The sequence below is a fragment of the Oryza glaberrima genome, chromosome 8 (genome assembly GCF_000147395.1).
Source record: "Oryza glaberrima chromosome 8, OglaRS2, whole genome shotgun sequence".
Classification (NCBI taxonomy): Eukaryota; Viridiplantae; Streptophyta; class Magnoliopsida; order Poales; family Poaceae; genus Oryza; species Oryza glaberrima.
Genome location: NC_068333.1, coordinates 9,378,660 through 9,403,962, shown reverse-complemented (window position 1 = coordinate 9,403,962; position 25,303 = coordinate 9,378,660). Strand labels below are relative to the sequence as shown.

Genomic DNA, 25,303 nt, shown 5'->3' with positions numbered 1-25,303 from the left:
AAGCATAACTAGTTCTCCTTTATTTTGGTAATATTGACGGTCGAAACTGATCGCTAACGACCGTCAACAGTCGGCCTGGCAAAATTTCGGCAGGTGGCCTCCTCTTTTGCTCCCATATGCAGACTTGTGAATTTTGGCCCAATTGGTTGTGTCATTTCTGCATTCTTGGCCCATTCATTGATAAGTCTGATTCTCGATATCGTTCGATTGATTGATTGCTTGTTTTGATGTCGATTCTCCTTCATTTTGTGTTTATTTTCTGCAAGAGGTTAGTAATTCTAGTGCTAGTGTAATATTTATTATTTGAACACAAATATGCATTGCAAGCATAACTAGTTCTTCTTTATTTTGGTAGTATTGACGGGCGAAACTGATCGCTAACAACCATCAACAATCATCGCCTTCCTTGCGGAAATATAAATATGATACCCTTGGGAATACTCATGGGTGAAATGCTACACCGGTATTCGTGCGCTTACGGATTTATCTGTGATCATAAGAAATATGAACACAATGTTTCATTGTTTTAGGGGCACGCCAACTGAATGACTTCTCTCTCCTGAGGAGGAGGCTAAGTTCGAGTATGCAGATTGCTTTTTCCATGGAGCATTTATAAGTGTATTGGATGAAAACATATTGGACGTGTGCACGCACATGCCTTCAGGTAAGGATATGTGGGATGCACTTGAAGCCAAGTTCAGAGTTTCCGATGCTGCCAATCAGTTGTATGTCATGGAACAGTTCTATGACTATAAGATGGTCGATGACCGTTCGGTAGTAGAGCAAGCTCATAAGATTTAGGCACTAGCAAAGGAACTTGAGAATAAAGCTGCAAGTTACCGGGCCAGTTTGTGGTGGGAGGCATTATTTTCAAATTGCCACCTTCTTTGATGTGGACTAGGGTTCCCGATCTTCCGAAAGGTTCTGATAATCAACGATTTAGGCGGAGTCGTGACACAAATCGATCCGGCTTCTTGAATAAACATGCTCTTGAGCCCCGCAATCGCAGCACCACGTCTCTTTAGTTATCACCCGTGTCGGAACGCGGATGACCTCACCGAGAAGGCTAATCCCTGTTTGCGAATCAATGAACACAAACAAGAACAAAGAGGGATACAACCAAAATTGCAGATGAATGATTAAGCTCACAAGTTGGGGTTTTACAAACCGATCTAGTGGCGAAACTGTTCTTGACAGAATAATCTAAGCAAAACCCAAACCCTAAAGGTGACGGTGGGTACTGATATATAGAGTTTAGGGTAGTGCAACCAACCCTTGACGCAACCCTAATGGGTTCCAACACAATACACGGCCTAAAGGCCCAAATACGGTGATGCAGCACCAAAACAGATTCTGGACAACAACTTGTTCGGTTGATTCCCATTGACGCGGAAAGAATTTGGACGTGGGACCAAACCATTGGAAATGTTATCTTCTTAGCTTTCCATCCATATAAAGAACGCTCTAATCCGAGCACGTATGCGACCTGGGCGCCCATTTTAGTGCAGACTGGTCCTGGACTCCGAATTGCGCTCGAAGTTGAGTTGGTTTGGGCCTCCACCTTAACTTGGACGTCCTCGATGATCCTTGATGACTCTAATTCCTTCTCCAAGCATCTCCTTGTCCTCTCCATTGTTCCTAATCACAATATAATCATTAGGTAGCAATCTATTCTCAAATTCGTACAAAGAAGAACATAAGAATGAGCTCACATCTAAATTCAATTGTCGCGCACGAGCTCTTGTTATCAGTCCTTGAATGACCAGTGGAGGATTGTTGTGTGTATCCGAAGGAGTGATGTCCACATCATTCTTGGTTAGACTTTACCACTTCTCTAAAACACAACATGAAAGAGTTCAATGTTACTAATCTTAGTGACTCTTTGGGTGTTGCAGAGAAGGTGAGGGCAAAGGTCAACTGTAGCAAAAAGATTGAGGGAGGTTCTAGCACCAATCTGGTGTAGAAGAAGAACCCTCAAGTCTCCCACAACAAGAAGAAGGTCAAACCTGATGTCAAACCAAAGGTTACTAGAAATCAAGGAAAAAAAAGGCAAGGGAAAGACAAATGACAACTACTTTGTGTGCAGCGAGCCTAGTCATTTGGCCAAAGAATATCCTAATTACAAGGATAAAAAGTCTGCAAACATGGTTATTAGCGATGGAGGAGGAACATTTAGGTATGGTAAATTTTTACCTACAGTTCTTTTTGTTTTTCATTCACATGAGTAGTGGTTGATACATATTCTAATATTCATGTGTGTGTTGATATTTCCCTGTTTTCTTCTTATCAGGTTAGAAGAGGTTTCTCCTTGCTGATAGAGAACGATTCGCATGCAGTTGTTCATAGTGTTGGTACGGTCGATCTGAAGTTTATTTCGGAAAAAAGACTGTGCAGCTGAAAAATGAGCAGCATGTCCCCTCAATAAAAAAGAATCTTGTTAGCGGCTCTCTATTTTGTATAGATGGTTAACTTGTGTTTAAGTCCAATAAGTATGTCGTATCCAAATATGGAACATTTGTTGGTAAAGGTTATGACAACGGAGGTTTGTTCTGCTTTTCTTTGGATGATGCATGTAATAATGTTGTGAACTAGGTGAAATACTCGTTGGCATTTGTTACACACAAAGATAACCTCGCAAGTGCACGAATACTGATGCAACACTTCACCTCAGTGTATTCCAAGGGTAACAAATCACAAGAAACGTGTGTATAATCTAATAACATGATTCATCCGAGGACAACAACTAAATGGTAGGCTTGGGATAGAGATGATTCATATGGGTTAATAATCTTTTTTTAAGTTAAGGTAAAACTCTATCAATTGCTTCGGACATTGGCTCTCCCCCTAGTCTGCCAAGTTGAGTCTCGCTTGTAGCTCTACGATGTACTTGAACGTGAAGGAATACTCTACTTGAGCTCAAGTTGTGTGTGTTGCAAGTGTGAAGGCCTCCTCCTTTTATAGTGTGGTAATTGTTGACGTTACTTATGTACCAAATCCGAACGTCAATTCCTGCATAAAAGCAAATGAAAGAACATAAAATGGAATACCAAACTTAGAGGTTGTGGTTATTAATAACCATTTCCAGAAGTCTTGGTGAATAGTTGTATGCAGGTGAATTGTGGACGAAAATCACCTACCATACGATAAAATACACCTCCGGACATTAGACACGTTTATACGGATTGGAGGCCCCACACATCAATCAAAACCATCTAGAATTGAGCTCAACCAAAGTACAACATGTTGGGGACCCACCAGGCAGCCTCCCAGCCAAAGTAGTGGCCGGGAGCTGGCACAGAAGTTCGGTTGAACTGGGAGTTTGGCCAAACCGACTCTGGCACCCCTCGCCATCTGTTGACACGTGTATGCTCCTCATGAACTCCCATTGGCAGCTATGCGTGATTCCTGGCCTAGATATTTGTCACAACCGCCATACGATGGCTATAAAAGGAGGAGCTCACTTCACTTTCAAAACACACAACTCAAGTGGAGTACGACTCACTTTGATATTTAGGCAACTCTCTAGTAGAGTTAGAAATGGGAAGAGAGTGAGGGGAAGCTCCGAAAGGAGTGCCCCAAAGTTCGGAGTTCTCTTCGAGGATGTCCTGGAGGAGTGCCGGAGTTGGTGGCACTCCCTCCATTGGAGTCCCGGAGGAGTGCTGGAGTGTCGGCACTATATCCGATCTTGTACCTTGGTGGATGCTTTTTATATAAAGTAAGTATTCGAGATTTTTTTTATGTTATTTAATTAGTTTACTTAAGTGAGATATATTTTCATCGGTGCGGGTTCGTTGCTTAGTATTTATACTGAGTGCTCTGGTACTAAGACTAATGAGGACATCAACACCATCAATACATCCACGTCTCGACAAGTACAACTTCATGGTCCTATTACTCACGCTCGTGCACGTCAACTCAATTATCAAGTGAGTTCATTCTTGAGTTCATATTCCGCTTGTTTATACCCCGGAGATGCGTGCACTCTTGTTTTACTCCGGAATGATGGAGAGGATCCAATGGGGAGAGGATTCGCGCGGGGTGGATTCGGACTGCAGGACTGTGCCAACTTCTGACGACCGCCACGACTTCAAGCGAAGTCTGATTTGGGCGTGCAAGTACTTCATGAAAATTTTATCAAGTGTACTTTCAAATGGATCCAGCCCCATGTCCATATCTGTTTTGGAATGGCCACAATCATGGTTTTACTACCAAGTACTTTTGTCCACTGTGCCGTGTCACCTCATTTGGGCCCAATGGGTTGTGTATCAAGTTGGGCCCATTAGGAGCATGTCCTACAGTAACAGCACGACGCTAGCACCCCTGTGGTCATTCTCCCCCTCTTCTTATACCTTCATCCGCCGCCAAGAACAATGGGGTTTTGTTTAGATCAAAGTCAAGCGTCGCTACTTTGCCGAGTAATCCCGTGATCGGTTTGATCGCCGGTTTGCTTGTTACGGAACCCCACTTGTGATACTTTTGTTGATTCAATCCATCATCTTTGATTTGCAAATTGAGTTGCTTGTTCATCTTGTTCTTGCTAGTTCTCAATTGCTTGCAGGAACAAATACCCTCGTGGTTGGGCTGATCGTGCATCCGTCGAGATTGACGACCGTTTCTGGAGTTGGTGTAACGATTGCTAAGGCGCAACATCCCTGGATAGTTGTAGTCAAATCACCAACGTTGATCCATCCAATAGACTTATCCTCTCATCGAAAGATCGGGCACCCTCATCCACACATCAAAGACTGTGGATAAATAATGAAGTTCTTGGCCGAGGCTAGAGTAGTAATCGATAACATATACGTGGTGTCCAGGTTAGAGGGTATATTGTCACGACCGGAAATAACCCAACGGGCGTTCCTTACGTGCGTGTATTATTCCTTGTCCCAGGAGGCAAGGTACACCAGAAGTTGATACAATTCAGAGTTTAATAAGCGGAAGCGTAAATAGTTAATTATTACATGGGCAGCGACGGCCCAGCGTCAGCCGTGGGCCCCACGCGTCAGCCGCACCCGAGGGCGCGGGCGGCTGACGGCCGGGCCCCACGCGGCAGCCGCTAGGCGCGCCCGGAGGCGGCCACGTCGGCGCGGCCGGCGGGAGGCGGCGCGCCCGCGCCCCTATGGTCGCCGGCGGCGGCCATAGGCACGGCGGAGCGGCGGCCAAGAGAGGGGAGAGAAAGGGGGAAACGAAGCGGCGGTCCATGGCTCACCCCGGGTCGACGGCGACGACGGAAACGGCGACCGGAGCGGAGGGAGGCGGCGGCGCGGCTCGGGTGGACGGGGTCGACGGCGCTCCGGCGGTCGGCGAGCGAAACGGAGGGGTGGACGAGGTCGGCGAGGATGCGGCGAAGCCGAAGGAAGCGGCGCCGAGGTGGGAGGTGGTCCGGGGCGACGACGGCGGCGGACTGGAGCTCGGCGGCGACGGCGGAGAGAGAGAGCGATGGCGCGAGCTCGATTCCAGCGAGGAGAGAGGGCGGTGAGTGGCGGAAACGGTGGTGGGGAGCTCGGGGAGGGTTTATATAGGGTTGGGAGTGAGAGAGGGCGGCCGGAGGAGGGGGAAATGGGCGCGGGAGACCCGGCAGCCATTAATGGCGCCGGCGAGGTTAGGGGAGAGGTTTCCAAACGAATCCGAGGGAGAGAGGGAGGGAAAAATGGGGGAAAAGGGGGAGGGGATCCCGGGGAATAATCCCCCCCCCCCCACTTTAATGCATGCGGGGGCGGCGGGATACGGCGGAATCGGCGACGGCGGCGGCGCTTGGCGCGGGCGGGGCGGCGGGAGGAAGGGGATGACGGGTGGGCCCCACCCGTCAGCGAGGGTGGCGGGCGGGCCTGCCCGTCAGCGGCGCGCGCGCGGGGAGGGCCGAGTGGGCCGCGGGGGAGAGGAGAGAGGGGGAGGGAGATGGGCCGAATTCGGCCCATTAGAGGGGAGAGGGTGATTTTTAGGGTTTTCTTTTTATAAAACCTTTTTAACTTTGTTTATTTCTTAATAATTATTATTTGTGCTCTGAAAATTCCACTAAAATTTATTTACACATTTTAGGCTTTTAGGAAACATACAAAAATCCTCCAAGCCCTATTTGACTTTTAACTTTGCACATTTTAATTTTTGAAAGCTTTCACAAGCATTTTAATTATTCTAGGCATAATTTAGAGGATGTATTTTAGGGTCGATTTGGGACGCGACATACATCATAGAGCTCAAAGACGGACTCAGCCTTGCAGACCAAGGAAGGGCCGGTGCCCGAAGCATTCGATAGAGTTTTACCTTTAACTTAAATTTGCTAGTTGAAGCCATAGCAATCCTATCTATCCTAAGCCTACCATTTAGTTGTTGTCCTTGGTTGAATCCTGTTCCTAGATATACACACACGTTCCTTGTGTTCGATGCCCTTGGAATACTCTAAAGAAAAGTGCTACAGCGGTATCCGTGCGCTTGCGGATTTATCTGTGTGCGCAACAAATACCAAAAGTATTGACAATTGTAGCAGTTGGAATCGTAGTAATACCCTTTAACCGTCATTGAGAACAAATTGGGAGCTGCTACATGGAAGATGGTGGTTAGAGGCGCAAGGAGTGGTTCGGCCGAACAACCTCCACCGCCTCTGGCCACCGACTTTCTTCGGTCTCTGACAGGTGGGCCCCTATGGCGGTTGAGGATGGTTTAGCCCCACTTTAGGTCAGTTTTGACTGTCAAGTGGGCCCTCCAATTTTGTACTCGCACTTGATTGGTTAGAGATTCATTTTGTCACATGGCAGGTGCATTTTCTCCTTAAATGACCTGCATACATATTTCTACCAAAGCTAGTGGAAATGATTAGTAGTAAACCTGTACCGCTAAGTTTTGATATAATATTTTAGTTCTTATATATATGCAGGAGTTGATAGTTAAATTTCGTATTTATCGACTGTCAACAGCAGCGCCGGATCCACCCGCAGCGATGCCGGCAACGTCGGCTTAAGCCTGAGCAGCTGTTCCCATCGCTGCCCCTCTGGTCATCGCGGGCGTTCAAGTCACCGCCATCACCACGGCCACTCCTATCATCAGCTGGTGGAAGATGGGCGTGAGGAAGAGGGAGCAAAGGACAGGTGATGAGGGAGGAGTGAGGAGTTACATGTTTTTTAAGAGAGGAGAGAAGAAAGATTTACTGTGTGCACCTCAAAAATCTTTTTACATATTGGTCTTCTTTTAAAGCATGATGATGTAAGCGAAAAAGGTTTTGCACGGTGCTTTTTTTTTTTTTTTTTGCAAAACAGTGCGTACAGCAAGTCACGTGGGCGGCACATTGACGTTGGTATCCCGGTCCAGAAGGTGTCAGTGACTGGAGAAGCGGTCGGGCCCAATGGGCGCAGCTGGCTACCGAGCCCACCACGCATCTCTATCTCATCTTCTTTTTGTTGGTCTCCAAATAGCCGGCCTTTCAGACCCACAGAAGAGAGGGACAGGAAGGTAAATTTGCACTTCTAGGGTTTCTGCTATTTAATGGGACCGTACCTTCTCCGTCCATGGCAGCGGCATCGCTGCGTGCGAGCTTAGCTAGATCTGTTGCTCTCTACAAAGCACGCACGTAGGTATAGCTAATTAAACCTTATTATTAGCTACTAAGGTTATGTATGTAGGGGCTCATGATCTCTGTCTCTTCTTTGGATATTTTGTGTTGTTTAATTCCACAGGCTCAGATCGATCATGCATGCTTGCTTCTTTCCTTTCATGGCGGATTGGTTCATCAGAGAGGGGTGATGTCGTCGGACGCACACGCCGTGGCACAACCTGTGCGAGCTCTCTCTGTGTCGATCTGTATGAGTGTGGGGTACATGCATATACTACACACGGACGAAGAGAGAGATTGGTCGTGCCACGCTGTGTGCGTTCGATGCACCCTCTCTATAGCTATAGCTTTTCGCATGAGTGATATGAGCATGCAAGCATGCATGATTTGCTTTATGTTTCTCCTGGCAAGGAATCAACGAAGGTATAATTAATATAGCTCATGTGCACACACCATATCTAATCTGTAAATCACAGGTCATCTCGATCTCTAGATATCGTCAGTTTTTTATCTGTGCATAAGAATTTTGTCGCTGCTTCCTATAGCTTCTGAATACCTATATCGCATGCAGATTCCAGCCCGCTGCAGTTTGGAGACCGAGTATTGCCAATTGGAGAGTATACGAATATACGATCTATCGATCGGTGACAATTCAAGCTTCCGACGATCGAGCTATAGATAGAAAGATTAATTATGGACACTAGCTTAGGTAGAGAGATCAAGTATGGCAACGACGCAAGCAAGGCAGCAGGCACCAAGGTAAATTAAGTTGACAGATGATGATTTGCTAGCTATATATATCATTTCTTAGGGTGTGTGCATAGTTAGCTAACTATTGTCGGTTTCAATCGACCTCTGCCATATATTTTCATACTAATCTATATTGGATACAATTAATTGTCCTTCAGTTTACATCATGCACAGAAGTTATAGTTATAGCTAGGTTGCATATGCACATATTGGAATATATTTCCTGATCATGAATAAACTCATCAAAAATTACCACATATCGATCTCTGGAAGATTTTCTCTACGTACGCATGCATGTTGGTTTTGATGGAGCTTTCTCTCGTCGGCAAATACCCCTTTCAAATCGAGACGTACTTCCATTAATTGTGAGGCTAGTCAGGGGATCTTCAAGCTGTGATCGATCGATCGATTGATCAATTCCATTGAATAAGACTACAAAAGTATGTTTTTTTTTCTGATCAGTTTTTTTTTTCATGCTCTTATATACGTACTATACACATATGATATATGGAGGAAATATATCCTAGTATATGCCAAGTTGCCAACCCAGTTGTGGGCCAGGCCTGGATATGTTTGTTGGTATATATTTGGGCCGGTCTGGGGCGCAGCAGTATTGTAGTCTTTTTTCTTAAAAATGAAAATGGGAAATATACTATGTATAATCTTGTTTTACCTTGCTCTGGTTCTCAAAATGATACTTGTGCTTATTACGTAGCTCGGGCGATTTTTCAGATTATGTTTTTCCTATATAGCTTCGAGCATATACTAGTACTTAAATTAGAGTATCTGCAGTAAGTTCCTTTTATGTACCACTTAGCCAGGATCTGCAAGTCTGCACATGTAGTTGACCGCTAGTACTATGTAAGTCTGCAGTTATTTTAGTCTCCGTCTAGGTCTTCTACTCAAAAAATATTCTATGTAGGTCCCAGCGATCTCCCTGATCGATCTAACTAGAGACTACTACATAACTAGGATTAAATGCTTGATTTAAATCTCTACATGCAATCATCTCCCTGATCGATCTAACTAGAGACTACTACATAACTAGGATTAAATGCTTGATTTAAATCTCTACATGCAATCAATATAAGGACTTAAAAATGTTGTATAATAATGAAATTAATTTAAACGATTAATAAATGAAGCTAATTCGCATGACTAATATAATTATGTTACTTTCACAATGGCAAATCTATATAATATGCATTAGCAGTACAAAAGGTGTGACGCATTTGCTAAAAGCAAAATATGGAAGTTTGGCCGTACATATTGCTCTTATATATATAGGCAACCATATATTTCTTAATGATGATAAATAACTACTACGTATCATCTTTTCATAAATATCAATGTTATCCGATCGAAGTGATCGGTGCAGGGTTTATCATCTTATGGCTAATAGTTTTGGGTTTTTAAGATTTCTCGTTTAGGCTTCACGTACGTAGAACGTACTACTGCTACTCTCTCTCTCTCTCTCTCTCTCGTCTGGATCTCGATCTGAGAAGAATATGCATGCTCAACTTTTCCTTTAGAGAAACTTTTCTTCATTCGTGCTACTCCATATTGTAATTTCAGTGTTGTTTCCAGCTGCAAGATCCTCATAGCGCACCGAGGGAATTTCAATGGTTTTGCCTTGAAATAATTTTGACGAAAATATATATATCAACAACAAAAAAAATGTTGAATATGTTCATCATCGTTCATGGAGCAGTAGTGTAACCTCGAGCATCGGAACATAAGCATTTTGCGAACAAAAAACGATCGTTTGCATCACATACATATGAAACTGCAGCTAGCTTGCTAGCGCACTACTTGATTCAAGTCATTCAACTCATCAACTACATGCATGGCAAATTAAGGGCCAAGTGCATGCACCTGTTAATATCCATTAATCAGAAAAAACAAATTAAGTTTATAGTTAATTATTATATACTATCTTAATTTCCTTTCCACAGCAAAAAAAAATGATTTTCCAAAATTATGATCCGTGCAACCAGCAAAAAGGAATAATTCAGTGCTGATTTGGGATATATAACTATCACCGGGCGATTTGCTTCGATATTAGATTAATTGTACTACTGCAATATGATCAGATCCACACACATCGGCCCTGTATATATTATTATATATATAATTGTTTGCATTGCGCCGTATATGAGTGCTAGCTTTAGGTATATGAGTAGTAGATTAATAGATTTGCCCATTTTGCGTGCACCTGTAAACTTGTCCACGCACGTCAAATATTTTGCGCCGATATAAATGTATAGACGGAGACGGAGTTATCAGAAAAAAGAGGAAGACATATGTATAGAAGGCATACGTGATCGATCTCTGCATAGCACCGATATTTAGGTAATGTTTGTTTCAGCTTAATATTATTGTAATCTAGATTATTAAATCAGATTACTATAATCTAGATTATAATAAGTTGATATAGAATAAGCTGTGAGTTTGTTTGTTTATCTGGATTTTAAGAGGCATCTAAGGATGGTGGGTCTTTAACCACTTAATAATCTTAAGAAAAGCTCGTCTAGAGAGATTATTGAATTATACTAATCTAGCTTATAGATTATAATAATCTAGCATAATAATCTACTTATTTGTTTTAACTTACTACTAATAATCTAGATTATAATAATTCTAAGCTAAATCAAACATGGCCTAATTACGTTGGGAGTTAATTAAACTGTACTAGTAGCAATTTGCAGATAGGAACGCGTTTGCTCTTGACAATGATGATTTTGCAGATATATGCGCTGCCACAGATAGAGAGAGAGAGAGAGAGCGCGCGTCCACGCTAGGAGGCGACAGGTACGGCAACGACGACGATGCGTGTCAGATCAGGCCATCGATGTGTGGAGTACATGTGTGTGGTGGAGACAGCTGCGACACAGACAGACGGCACGTACAGGGAGAGGCTGCGGATAGGGCACGCATGCGCTTCGACGTGTGTCACCTACGACCTGAAATAGACAAGGGATAGTATTTGATTTGATGTAGCTAGCGGCCGCCTGCGGCGCCGATCGAGGCCACTTGCACGCAATGCAAGCAGCACTCACATCATCGTCGTCTTCCCTGGCGCGCGGGGTGTATTATTTGCTGCCGATGGTTTCTTTCTTTCTTTCTTTCTTTCTGAACCTGGTCTGTACGAATATTAGCCAAGAGATCTTCAGAGCATTATATAGTACAGTACTACTACAAATTAACAACACGAATACACGATACATGCAGGCAGGAGCGGTTCCTTTTTTTATTCACTAAAATGTTTTGTAATCTTAATGACGATGACATGGGAAAAACAAATGCGAATGAATTTTATCTATTAAGAAAACGAATTTGTTACATATGCATGCTAGCTTGTAATTTGCAAAAAAGAAAAATGTGTTTTTGCTAGGACACATATAATATATGTTTGGCCTAAAGATGATATGTATGGTCCACCGTCTTGTGTAGCGGCGGCATCCGGTTTTGAACCACATCCCACGTTAATAATGCGTGCGGATACATGTCTGAAAAAAATAAAGAGGATAGTCGATTGTTAGTTAATTTGTTACTATATATTAAAAAGTAAGTGAAGAAGTAGTGTACGATCGAATATGCTTTGAGACAATGAGAAGATCTTGCATGCATGTCGCTTTCTCTGCACTGTGAAGTGCATACAGCTGGTTAATATGACATTTATCCTGCAAAAAAAAAAATCAGATCGAGTGTTAACACTTAGCACATACATATATACAAGGCGCCGTGCCGCGCTGAAAATCAAGGAAAAGAAGAACATCAAAACAATACAACATGCAAATCAGGAAAAAAAATGGCAGTATCATTGACAGCTTGACAAGCATGTACATCACAAGAACCTTCCATGGTATATAGCGGCATAAATTATACTACTACTAAGTTTAAATTTCCATCAGCTTGAAAAACATGCAAATTAGAACCCTTCACACCGGCGTAAATGACAAGTAATTTAGATTTCCTGACAAATTAAGAGCAAATAAAACATACCCCAGGTGAAAAACAAATACTTCATCACGACGATTTCTCCCCTAGCTCCTAGCTGGCAGCTAAATCCGCAGTATATCTCGATTTTTCGCACCCCAAAACAAAGCTATATATAATTAACTACACGTGGTTCATATAAAAGTGCACACACATACATACTTTCTATATGATCTATTGTTATAATTCATAACTCATCAACGTCGTAAAAAATTAAGAAACATATGAAATATATATGATCAGACGTATCACACATCTAACAAACAAGCATGTGCCGTGCAAATGAAACAATAAATTGAACTTACTTAACGATCAAACTCGATGGAGCCTAATTGACGCACGAGCCAATGCATCGTCGCTATCCATCTTCACACGTACGTACGGAGTAATACATGATGTGTTTAAATCTCCTAGCGATATCGAAGTATCGCTCATCAGGGAGGGAAGGAAGGGAAAGCATCCTTCGCAACCTGCACAATTTATATATGCGTGTGGGAGAGACGGATATGCATATGGACGCAGCGGACGTGTTGGGCTTTATATCACATGCATGCATACAAACGTACAAGTTCAGACTTCAGAGGCCGGTGCAGTGGCCGCCTGCAGTTTCCATCTTTTGTCGTTTTGATGCAAATTAAATTAATCGTTTTCAGCTCCTTCCTGAAGAGGATGAGCTGGAGAGTGTATAAAGAGATATCTGTGGCAGTGCATCTAGAAGGCAGTCGCGCTTGCATATATATATATATATATATACACACACACACCTGGCAACACTTGTCCAACGACTTGTTGATCTCTATCACTAGGATGCATGAGAAATTTAATGGAAGCTACCCATACCTGATGACAGTGGTAAAATTCAGGATAGAAATAGAGGATAGGCTTAACCTCAAAGTACTAATAAGTTAATAAAAACTATCTTTGAACTAGTTATTCAACATATACAGTACATGATTAAAAAAATAAACCATAAAGAAGAAGTACCTTGCCAATAAAAAGTAAGTGATTGCATATTTGTATCAACCAGACCTTGCCATCTAATGTCTTTGGAATAGCCAAGCTAGTAGCGCTCTATTTGGAGCCTTCAACAAATATGCCCTCCTTCATCTATGATTTGAGAACTATTTATTTGTATTCTTTGTGCAGATCAAGAAAATATATCATTCTTTTGGTTGATTTACGCTCTCATCAGTTGGAAGGGTGTTACTTAAATCACTTGCAAGATAATTTAACAATGTTGTCTCTTCTTCATATCGCTAATCTATGAGTAAATCAAAACTACAAAAAATGAGCTCAATTCTTGTAAATCCCATCATCTAGCTAACTGTTGCTGAAATAAAAAAAGAATGGAACATGAAGTGAGGACTCACTGCTTCGCACTTGCCGCTTACGCTGCTAGTTGATGCTGCTCGATCTGCTAGCAGCTAGCTGCGCGCGCGGCGCGTCGCCGCCGGCCCACGCCACACCGCGCCGCCACTTGCGGCCTTGCGCATTTCTGCTCGTCTGCTCGCCGTTACCGCCGCACCACGCTGCCGCAAACACCACCGCAACACCTCTGCCGGTCGCGCCGCTCTAGGTTTGGTGGCTAGCGTGATTGAGTCAGGGAGATGGAGGAGGAGATGGGCCATGAACTGAAGTGATGAATTGGACTGTGCCACGATTGGGCGTTTGGGCCTTGTTTTTGTTTTTGGAATAACTCTATTCTTCCTCCCTCATCTCTTGTGCTCGCGTGAATAACATCCCTCAACTCGAAAACTGGGTATAACGCATCCTTCATCTCTATAAAACAGAGCAAATGACCACCTTCGGTGGTTTGACTGGCGGTTTCGTCCGACGTGGCATTGTTGACCTAGTTGACGAGCTGACTTAGCGTGGTGGTTGGAGATAAATACTCGTGTGTTCAGGCGAGCCAAATCCCCAACTACCCAACGGAACCCTAGCTCCATAAACAGCGGCGATGGCGAGGGCACAATCCACGGAGACGGCGAAGGTAGGAGTGGATTCGCGAACAGAGGTGGCGTGACGATGGCTAGTTTGCAGAGCGACGGGTCGTATCGACCTATTCCCAGCATTCATCGAGCACTCCCATCCCATCTAGGGTTGGTCCTCTTGATTACCAGTCGGCCGTGATGTGCAACTGCCGCGTTAAGGCTGCATGGTGGATCTCGTGGAGTGCGGACAACCCCAGCCGTTGGTACTTGAAATGTCGCAATGCCCGGGTAAGTATTTTTGTTTGGTTGGGTAGGGTGGGTTGATTTTGGATTGGGATTGAAATTTATGGCTAGGGATTGTAGGATGGTGGATGTGGTTTTTTTTGCTTGGTATGATGGGCCGACGACCACCTTTTTGAGAGAAGTGTTGAATGATTTGCGAGATGCAGTTTGGTCAGCGAGGAGGGAGAAGGAAGAACTTGTTTTGGCTATCCAAGAAGAGAGGTTGAGGAGAAGAGAACAGAGGATGATGCTGCTCGGAAAGAGTTGGAGGCAGCAGGAAAGCTGTCATGTGACAATGCAGAAAGAATTGTTGTGCTGAAGGACTGAACTAATAGGCTAGAGAAGGAGAGATGCTATCTGTTAGTTGTTGTTATGGCTTGTGTATTTCTCATGTTTGCACTGGTGTTGACAAGGAGAAATGTGGGGTGAAGTATTTCCAGCAAGATGTGTGTTGTGGTGTAATGTAATGCAGCTTGTCTTAATGAAAGAAATATTCATGTTAAAATCTTTGCATGGTAGTTGTGGATACATATTTTCTGTGTTCACTACCACACTTGAGAGCTACCCTGTGGGCTGATATATTTTCTATGGGTTCCGCAACCAACTCATAGGAATATGTATTTTTGTGACGGTTCTACTTAGACCTACAGAATAATTCATTTTTCTGGCGGTGCGGCCCTACAGGTAAATGAGACTAAGGATAAGAGAGAGGTAACCCTAAAATTCGCCCATCCCCAGAAGACTTCGGCATTTTCTTCGCCACCGCCACCACTCTCCCATCCTCCGCCCCCTCACTGGATCTCCCCACGACGGCCTCCGCTCGCTGACTCAAGGGATCATCCACCTCCGCCGCGCCTCCTCGCCCTAACGCTGGGGAGCAGCGTCGGCCACCTCCCTGCGCTTCCTCGCCCCGACGTAAGGAAGAAGCGCCGCCACCTCTCTTGACCTTGTCAGGTGAGGAGCACCATCCCCCGCGTCCCTCATCGTCCGACTTTGGCCGGATCCCCTCTCCCTTCATCTTACGTCTGTTCGGGAGGGCGGGCGTGAACCTACCGAGTATGTGGCGCAGCTCGGACGCTTCAGATCTGGCAGCCCCTGGCACCGGCGGCGCCAGATCCGTCTGCGAGGGCCGAGGAGAGCGGGCGACGCCTCCTTCCCCCTCCTTGATGTCCACTGCCTCATCCTCATCTTGAAAGATAAGCTTTTTTTCTCCACATTTTTGTTATCCTGCCATGGCTTCAGATCCGTGCTCCCCACCGTAGTGGCTATAGATTGGGTTATTGGCTTTCCGATCTAGTGACTAGAGATATTGGGTTAGACTTGCTAAGATCCACTGATGCCTTTGCTTTATTATAGATGATTTTGGTAGTCAAAGCTTTGTCATTAAAATTTTGCATTAGTTCCTATATCTCCTTATTTCTCATCTTATTTTTCATGGCTAATTTAGTCTGTAGCTAGTTGCACAAATTGCTTATTTTCCAACGTTGGATACATTTGACATTAACATGAATTAACCCATGAACTATAATTGGGTAATTTGAGCACACAAAATAGATCACATAATATTATCTGACATTAACATGAAGGTTTAATGTCATATGGCAATGCTGTGAAGGATTAACGTCAAACATTAACATGAATTAATCCATGAACTATAATTGGGTCATTTGAGCACACAAAATAGATCACATAATTGCTAACGTAGCACACATAAACTGCTCCAGTACACAGGACATAAATATAAGTTGGCATAGCACACATAATAGTTCACATGATATTGCATTCAGATAGCTCAATAAGTCACATAAGTTCACATGAATGGCCATAGTGTGTAGCAATATAGACCTACACATAGCAAATAGTCCACATCAGACATCACACACAGGAAATGGTTCACACACTGCAGCAAATGGCCCGAGTGTGTGGCAATATAGGCCTACACACAGGGATTGGTCCATTACAAAACCATCAGATATCATAGCTCTCAGACACAAAAGTCATTACAACACATTAACAGTGTTCTAATATTAGATAAATTTAGATATCACAAATTCAAAGCTTTGCAAACTCCCATGGTCAAAGAAGGAGTAGTGGCCCAGGTGTGGCTTTCTTTGGCTTCATCCTCCCTGGTTCTTGAGCTGAAACATTGACAACTGCTTTGCCAGAATTTAACCAGCACTGGAAGAAGCCTGTGAGTATGGCACAATTTGCATGCAAGTCTATAGTTGCTGAACCACCTTCATTTGTGAAAACTTTTGCTGTGGTAGTCAACTTTACCATCTGGATTGACTGCATTGGTACCTGCATTAATAAAAATAGTGTTAGCAGCAAGTGAGTTTGATTGAATGAATGGATTATAAAATATGTTGCACTACTACAGAAACCCTTAAGGGTGCTGGTTGGGAAACCTCGTAGGTGCCGGTTTTCTCAACCGGTACCCAGGAAGCGACACTGATTACCTAGGGTCAAAGGCGGTACCCAGGAAGCGACACTGATTACCCAGGGTCAAAGGTGCCGGTTCCAAGACCGGCACCTTTGAGGCGTCCATGAGCCAAAAAAAAAATCGGCTCGATGCATCGAGCCAATGCATTGATCCATTAAGCCGATCCCTCTAATACCCAAATATACTAAAAATTTCCTCAAATCCATGAACACAAACTAGTCAATAATCCTCAAAAAACAACACATCAACATCACAATCATCAAGAACACATTCAAGAACACTTCATCAATAACAGAACAAGAATCAGATGAAGGAGGAGGGCGCCATTGCCGCCACTGACGTCTCCACCGCCGCCGCCATCATCAGATGGAGAGGACGGCGCCACCTCTCGGGCCATCGGACCCCCGCCACCGAGTTACCGCCGGGCCATCGCCTCCACCTCCCCTCCCGCCAGATCTGGCAGAGGAGAGGGCACCACTGCCACGCCGCTTCCCCTCCCGCCACCTCGCCGCTTCCCCTCCCACTGCCACGCCACCGTCACCGCACGTGAGAGAGAGAGAGAGAGAGCCAGGTGAAAGAGAGAGGGAGAGAGAGCTGAGAGAGAGAAAGGGGGAAGGGAATGGATAAGGATAGGATGGGAGGAGAGGATAAGATGTGGTCTGTGGAGGCTGGTTCGGCTCGACTCAAATTAAGGGGTGTCGGTTTTTTAAAAAACCGACACCTATGTCGGTTTTTAATTAACTGACACATATAACATATTAAATGTGCCTGTTTTTTATGATTTTAACCCGCGGCGGTGGGGAAGGCCTATAGGTGCTTGTTTTAGCACAACCGGCACCTATAGTGCTGACACCTATTTCATGTTTAATTTTGTAGTAGTGTCACTACCTTTCTCTTAGAAGGAGCAGTTCTCTCTGACTGATTTGCAAAACTAGTGCTGGTACTTGTTCCTACCTTGTGTATAGTTTGACAGTACTAAACCCTCTTCTGGGCCGCCTGTAGGGTGAGAAGCAGCTGTGATAGGCCCCCTTTTACTATGTTTGTGACAAGTAGAATTGTTATGGCCAAACTGTTTGCATCGCCTACATCTGATTTTCGTGCCCATCTTGGACATTCTGGTTGCCTTTGGGGCTTAAGTGGGTTCTCTTCTCCTCTCAGTCCTTGGCCTACCTGCATCTTGATATACCCAGGTGCATTTAGAGGTTGTCAGTCATCATGTGGCCAGTTGTTCATGCTCTCTAATGGTTCCAGGCAGTGGCTATAAGTTTTCTTGAATTCATTCACAGAGTACCAATCACTAATGTATCCATCTAGTGAGTTTGTCTTGAAGAAGATACATGAGATTGCATGAGGGCATGGGAGTCATGACAACTGCCAACATCTACAAGAACACTCCCTTTTGTCTAGTTGCACTGTGAACCTATTGTCATGGTGCTTAACTTCATAGCTAGATGGACCATTGCATATGGCATGGCAAAAGGCTGACTCACTGATATATGCATTCAACATTTTAAGAATACCAAGGCAAATAGCAGTGTTCCATCTAGCTGAGATAGTAATCTGATCATGGATCCTGACGGTCGTTATAGACCAATTTCGACCGTCAATATAACTAAGATAAATGAGAGCTAGCTATGCTTACTGTTGGTATTTCTTACGACCACAGATAAATCCGCAAGTGCGTGGAATATACTGATGTAGCACTTCACCTGGGAGTATGCTCAGGTATCGATTTCCATAGGGAACGTGTGTGCCAACTCCGGTTCAGATTCAACCAAGGACACGATGCTATAGATAGGCAAGGGATAGAGAGGTTTCACCGGTGAAGAAGAGTGTCTACGGAAAGCTTAATTTTAATCCTAATGAGGTACTTCAGGCATTGGCCAGCTCGCTACTCCCAGATATCGCTCTACTGAGCACCCGGACAGGTAGGACTTTAGTGTCTTGAGGGCTGTCACCACCTCTACACCCACCTCACACCTACTGTGGGATGTGAAGCAAACACCGGAAATCAACTACCTAGACACCGCGTCTAAGCAATTAATAACTACTCTATTGTTTATAACTCACTAAAGCAATCACTATATTTTAGTTGATTATAGTGAACGATGATCCCATACTCTGAATAGGAACTAACCAAGAGATAATTCTCACCAAGCAAAACTAAATTACTCAAAAGATATTTCGATTATAATCAGAGTAATAAACAGAGAAGAATGAAATAGGAAGAGGATTACCGACAACTTCGGAATTCCTTTGACTTCTTCTACTCTACTCTCTTCCTATTCTAATATACAATAAAGTAGACTAGAGCCTCTTATAATTCAGCTCATGCTTCAAGTGTGTGTGAATGAGGGAGAGGAGAGGGGTATTTATAGTGTGGAGGTGACTTGAGAGAGTGGAGATGCTAAGGAATATTCTCCGTAGAATCCAAAGAGCATCTTCATCCTCCTCTTGCCATGTGTCTCTTCTGATGACGGTTTCTACCGGTATTAACGCTCGTAACCGTCATACGATGAGGAGCACAACTGTCATACTGAAGTTGGGCTGGATTGGGCCAGCTGCTGGTTCGCCCTGGCTAGCCCATCCAGCCCAACCTTTTCTCCTAGAGTATGATATGTGGGCCCCATTGTATATTCTTCTAAAGTTTGGCTCAAATGATTGTATCTTATTAGGTTTGTGGGCTCAAGACTCCATGGGCATGGAGATGGAAGTTATATTCTCATCCTTCATGTATATTTTCCCTCAACTTTGGTAGCTTGTCACCTGCATACAAATATACACCAACACACGTGGAAATTGTTAGAAATAGACCCTACCACTATGTTGGATGTTTTACATTTATGGTTTTATGCAGTATTGATGGCGAGAATTTTGTACTTAACAGCCGTCAACACTTACAATGCATATTTATTTTAGAATAATCTATTTCCACTTGTACTTGGACTTTATTTGAGTGCAGGAATTGAGCAAATAAAATAAAGATAAAATGAGAACACCTCACTCCTAACCAAGCTTATGGATAAGATGGGCCCACATGTTAGGTGTAACCGTCCTAGAAACCGTCGTAACTCTCACAACCATCATAGGGACCCACCTGACAGTGACCCAGGAGAGTTTGGAGGCCTGTTGGGCCGGCCCAGGCTCGGCCGAACCCTGGCAGCGCCGGCTCAGGCTGGCCTTACACGCGGAGGAATTTCGGTATGACTTTAGTAGTTTTCCTTCTATCTTTTGTAAGACTTTCGAAATTAATCAAATACTATTCTCTATATGCTCTTGATACTTTAGTTTATCTAAGTATTGCCTTTACTTTATATCTGTATCGATACAGTCGTATAGTTAGCCTACCAAAGAGGTGCAGTGATGTGGATTTAACGCCTGATTACTCGGTTACTCTATGTCATCTCGAGGGATGTAGAGTAGTATGTAGACGTGATGTCTAGACTATTAAGTATCATTATCTGGGCATATATGCTACGGGTCAGTCGAGGTGGGCCACTAATGGTGACAGCTCAGTACGGGTATTCCTCCATGATGGTATATATTCCTAAGAAACTTTCCTGGGGAGGGAACTCCGTATTTAGCCCGGTTGAATGCCCATGATAGATGTCGTAAGAAACTCGGCAACCCGGGGTGGTCTCGCGAAGCAGCAGGAGGGCACTGTTAGGGGGTATTAGCTATATGGTTGTATACTAGCAAGTGTAAACTAAAGTTGAGTGTATACTAGAATTATAGGAATTGATTGTTCTTCTATTACTTCTTCCACTTAGTTTAGGAATGATTAAATAAATATATGTGTGCTTTTCTTCGTGTCACTCTACCCATATAAATATCTTAACCCTTGCTTGATTATACAAGTGGCACGTATACATTATTAGCATAGTTCTCTCTTACAATCTTTCCTTGGGATTAAATCAATACGATACCTTAGAATACTCCCGGGTGAAATGCTACAATGGTATATCCGTGTGCTTGTGGATTCTTTTTGTAAACCATATATATACCAAGACCATTTCTAGCGCCATTGCTGGGAATTTATATTTCTAGTAATTTCGTTAAGAAATACTAACAAGCATTTATGGTGCCGTTGATGGGGAAGATTAATAAAGAAATTACTATAAGCTAATAATTTATACGCACCACCTCTGTATAGATCATTGTCCTTTGCAGGCTAACCTTGGTTTTTTTCACTTTTCGTGTGAAAATAGGGTAGTGTATGTCTGGTTTCAACTTGCTATAAAACTTTAAAGACATTCCAGAGTCTTTCTTCCGGAGCGTTAAGCCGTGAGTTGTTGCTCCGCAGAAAACTCTTCTGACCAAGAGACCAGCCATCCCCGCGGCACCGAGCTTCAAGAGTATGGTCGAGAAGATACTAATCGAGTTCTCTGTCCCCTCAGCTGACAACGTGCCCATTGGGCCGCAAGTCAACTTGGGAGATGCGGATTTTGATCTGAAGACCAGCCTTATCATGATGGCGTAGGCTAGCCTATTCTGTGGCAAGCCTAACCAGGATACCAGTGCTCACTTGCAACAGTTCCTGGAAATCTGCAGCACGTACACTATGAAAGGAGTCAACCCGGATGCCATCAGGCTCAAACTGTTACCGTTTTCCCTTCTTGGGAAAGCGAAGCAATGGTTCTATGCCAACTGTGCTACAATCAACACCTGGGACAGATGCTCAATGACATTCCTGTCTAAATTCTTCCCAATGGGCAAGACAACGCCCTTCGCAGAAGAATCTCAAGCTTCCAGCAGACGATGGACGAGTCAATTCCTGAAGCATGGGAGCGACTGTAGGAATATGTGGCCACTTGTCCTCACCCTGTGATGGACGACTAGCAAATTCTATAGAGCTTTTACAATGGGCTCACACCTGCGTCCCGCGACCATTTGGACAATGCTGCTGGAGGGGCCTTTTTCTCCAATACGGTCAGAGGAGTAGTCAAGCTGATTGAGAAGATGGTCTCCAACATGGGCTAGAGCGAAGAAAGACTCCGGACCCGTCAGCGAGGCATGTACACCGTCAAGGATAGGAAATGCTCGCTGCAAAACTAGATCTCCTCAGAAACGTCTGGACGACTAGGAGAAGAAACCTCAAGACGCCGACAAGGCCTCGGACTCGCATATCACGTGTGAGGTCTACGGCAGCACAGGCCACTTGGGGAATGATTGCCCCAAGACTCTGTGATGACGTGATGTTCATGGGGAATAACAACGGGTTTCGTTCACAAGGAGGTCAAGGATAGAACCAACTCCGCCCATTCTATCAAGGAGGCCACAATAGCAACAATGGTAACTTCAGTAGTAACCTTCCTTGAAGGATCTTGTTTTTGTGCAAGCTAATACTACTAATGCTCTTAGCAAGAAGCTAGCCACCAATCACAAGATCCTAGAAAATATTAGTGTTAAGCTAGAAGGCTTTGCTTCTGCATTCCAAAACCAGCTGAGCTTCAACAAAATGCTAGAAACCCAGCTGGCGCAACTAGTTGCCTTAATACCCCCTAAGGAGTAGGGAAGGATTCCGGGACAACCTGAACATTCCGTTGAGAATGTTAAGTCGATTACCACGAGGGGAGGAAAAATCCACTTGGGATCTGCCATATCCTAACAATGCAGGAGTTAAGCAAGCTAGCAAGGAATCACGTCCTTCTAAAATTGAAGAAGAGGAGGCACAGCCCGAGAAGTCTATGCCGCAGGAATATTGTGACACCACGCTGCTGCCGTTCCCTCAATGACAGAGGAAGCCCTCCGTGGAAGAGCAATTTGCTCGTTTCATCGATGGCATCTAAAAGATCCATATCAACATTCCACTGATGGATGTGATGCAAGTACCCACGCACGCTCGCTATTTGAAGGACATCCTGAATAACAAGAGGCCATTGCCTATCACGGAGATGGTAAAACTCATGGAGGAGTGTAGTAATGCTATACTCCATCGACTCCCGGAGAAGAAGAAAGATCCGAGATGTCCCACAATCACATGCTCGATTGGGACACAACACTTCGACCAGGTCCTCTACGGCCTTGGAGCCAGTGTCAACATCATGCCTAAGGACGTCCTTGACAAGCTGAACTACACAGTGTTAGTACCAACACCAATGCGGCTGTAGCTAGCTGACTCATCGGTCCGCTACCCAGCGGGAATGGCGAAGATGTGCCAGTAAAAATCCGAAATTTCTTCATCCCGGTGGATTTTGTGGTGGTTGACATGCAATCGGACAAGGAAACACCTTTCATTCTTGGACGTCCATTCCTGAGCACCGTCGAGGCCAGCATCATTCTTGGACATCCATTCCTGAGCACCGTCGAGGCCAGCATTGATGCAGACGGATCAATGGGAAGGAGGAGAAATTCGACTTCAGTCCGAGGATGGAGCAATGCTCGATGGTCAAGATCAAGTATGGACCAAATCCGCAGAACATCAGAGAGGTCGAAGTGAAGCTTCCAAAGATGGACAACCTCATTGCCTTGATGAAGAACTTATTAGAGAAGGAAGCATCAATGAGTAGACCCCGTCCAAAGAAGGCACCACTTAAAACTGGTGCGCAGGCCAAGCAGCCTGTGAATCCGACTCGCAAGAAGCTGCCGCCCACACCCAAGACCAAGAAGATGTGGCAGATCAAAAAAACGACATCCACTCCACCACCTTCGGAGACAGGTGGAAAATCAATGATCTAATCTGATGGAGGTACGGTCTTGCTCGTCGGACTCAAAACGACGTCGCCCTTGCCAATAGGTAAATTGGTATATATCCCATATTTATTTCCATCAATTTGCTTTTTGCACCAAATCATGTTTGAATTTCCAAAGGAATTTTACGTAAGGGTTTAAAATTTGAGGTAAATTGGCAAAATGAAATTTCTGAGCAAAATAAAATAAAGTTTTCGGCCATCATCAGCGTGGCCCCCACACATGTGACAATTGGAGTCCAACGGCCAAATGTGGGGCCAGCTGGGCCCAACAGGAGTTCGGTCGAACCGGCCAAGCAACGGCTACCTATCCCCTTTTGTGTGCCAACAGCTAGTGGGGCCCAATTCACATTTATAGCCGTTATGGGTGCACTATATAAGTGGCTAGTCTAGGAGAGGGAATTCATCACCAATTCAACTCATTTTCACTTCCTCTCAAACTCTTTTTTGCTCCCAAATTCATTTTGAGCTTGTCTCAAATTTTAGTTCTAGCATTTAGATTTCCCTCTTGCATATACAAGTTTTCTTGGTGAGAAAATTCGGCGGGTAGAAGTCTTGCTAGCTTTAACCCCCGTTCGAGTCTGTTCTTCTGCTTTGCTTATTTGTGCAGAAATCAAGAGTCGGCTTTCCCATCTGTTCAAGAAGGGATCAGGCTCTCAATCGAGCCATCACCAAGACGAGTCGAGTGCTCACTCGACCGTGGACATCGCAATGGAGGATGCAAACACTGCTCCAAGATTGTTGAGCGACTCCGACCACGACCGCGTTGGTGACCGGGAGATGGAAGCCTACCGGATGCTCAAGGACCGGACATTTGCTCACACCCGAGCATATGATCCACAACTTCTGCAAAAGATAGGTATGGATGCTGATTTTAGAACTGTGTGGAAAGCTGTTGGTTGGCAGAAATTTGCTGAAGTAGATGAGCTAGGCTCTCGTTTGCTTACTTTGCAATTTCTTTGCACTTTGCGGGAAGTGGAAGATGGAATTTCTTTTCGTCTTTTCCGTAATGAACTTGAGCTTACATGGAGAGGCTTAAATACACTTCTCGGTTTTCACGATATCTATATATCTAATTTTTGGAAGGCAACTTCCGGTTTTGAGAAAGACAGATTTTGAGAAGACATTTCTGATGCACCAATTTGCAAGAAACCCAAAACTAATGACATTTATAATCCCACACTTAGGCTCATGCATAAATGGATTTCCATGACTTTGTTCCCTAGAGGAGATGTTAGACCTATTAGGGAGGATGAGTTGATTATTCTTTATGCCATGGTTAGAAAGATTAAGGTTGCTCCTGTGTAATGCATGATTAGGCAATGGTTAGAAAATGTGAAGTTCACTACTCCAATTGAATGCACTTCTTTGATTACTCTTATAGCGAAGGGGTTAGGAGTTCTTTCTCATGATCAGATAGCTTACATTTTAACCCCTCGTACCTATCTTGATGAATCATACTTAGTGCAAGGTCACATACTTAAGCATGGAGTACACGGCTCTCTCATATTCTTCTTTCCAGGTTGTACTAATGAAATCCCGTTACCTAATCTGGGGTATCATTTGTACAGCTGTCTTGAGCTAACCATTCCCCTGTAGACAATAGAGGAATTTCGTGCAGGTACAATGCATAGGGAGCCCCGTAACATGGTAAGAGATGAGC

The 25,303-nt window shown here is 44.2% G+C and overlaps 1 non-coding gene and 1 pseudogene across 1 annotated transcript; one reads left to right on the top strand and one right to left on the bottom strand.

The window, feature by feature from the left end:
- The first annotated feature begins 654 nt into the window (after window positions 1–654).
- On the top strand, window positions 655–4,471 carry LOC127783022 (uncharacterized; annotated as a pseudogene).
- Window positions 4,472–21,673: 17,202 nt separating this feature from the next.
- Window positions 21,674–21,780, bottom strand: LOC127783424 (small nucleolar RNA R71). The gene has a single exon (XR_008019327.1). It is a non-coding gene; the product is annotated as a small nucleolar RNA R71 (small nucleolar RNA).
- Between the last annotated feature and the right edge of the window lie 3,523 nt (window positions 21,781–25,303).